The sequence below is a fragment of the Octodon degus genome, unplaced genomic scaffold, assembly GCF_000260255.1.
Source record: "Octodon degus isolate 3935 unplaced genomic scaffold, OctDeg1.0 scaffold00025, whole genome shotgun sequence".
Lineage (NCBI taxonomy): Eukaryota > Metazoa > Chordata > Mammalia > Rodentia > Octodontidae > Octodon > Octodon degus.
The window spans coordinates 5,441,711-5,442,858 of NW_004524601.1; positions in this window are offsets into that span (position 1 = coordinate 5,441,711).

The window sequence follows — 1,148 nt, forward strand, 5'->3', positions numbered from 1 at the left end:
GCTGTTATAGTACAAATCAATGAATTAAGTAAAGGGGTAGAAAGAAAATCTTTTTCATAGTAGAATGCTGGCTAATACACATAGAAGGAAAAATGGTGCTAGAAAATAACTATTCAGAATCAGTGGGGTTTGATCAGGAATAAACTCTCAAAATATCTCCACTAAATTTAGTTATTAAGTGCTCACTTTGGCAGCAACTCTCCTAAAATTACTTATTAATTAAAATGTGTAAATAGATACTTTACAGTGGAGAAATCAGGCAGTGTGTGTAACTAACCGACTAATGTTGATGTCAACAATTTTGGGACAACCTCCATCACATGTTGCCAAGAGATGTAGCACCCTGCTAAGGATCTCCAACTTGACTTTCACTAGGAAAAAGCATCAGACAGCAATTCTATCAAACAATTGCTACTTGTCAAAAATGTCAAGGTCAAGAAAGATAATAAAATGTTGAGAAACCCTTCAGACTAAAAAAGTCATAACATCTAAATGTAGTAGTGAATTTTGGTGTATCCTGGGCAGGTGAAAAAATGCTAGATATAAAGTGTATTATCAGTTCAACTAGTGACATCTGATTGTGGGTTGTGGATTAAATAATGGTACTGTATCAATGTTATATTTTGAATAATGAATTATGGTTAAGAGACTGTTACTGTTCTTATAAAATTCACATTGGAAGATGTAGGAGTAAAGAGGTGTCATATTTCTAGCATGGATCCAAGAATTCACAAGAAATCACCTGCACGCATGTGTGTATGCGTGTGTCTGTGTCTCTGTGTGTGCGTGTGCTAGGTCTGTAGGGAGAGAGGGGTTGGGGGAGATGGAGAAGGAAGGACAGACTGATAAAACAAACTGATCAAAATGTAAAAAAAATAGTGCAAGCTGTAAGGGTTTTCTCCTACTACTCTTGTAACATTCGCATGAAATGACATCAACGTAATGATCCATGCATACATATCAGCACTACAAAACCTAACCTAAGGTGGATTCAGAAGCAACATCTAATATCTCTATCATCACATGGGTTTTTTTCATCTTTTCTCTACCCACAGATATTTTTTTCTGTCTTTAGTTTTGATTTCATCAGTACCATGTAATCTTATTTTGTCAGTCTACCCCAAATGCCTTGTATTCTTTTCTTTTAT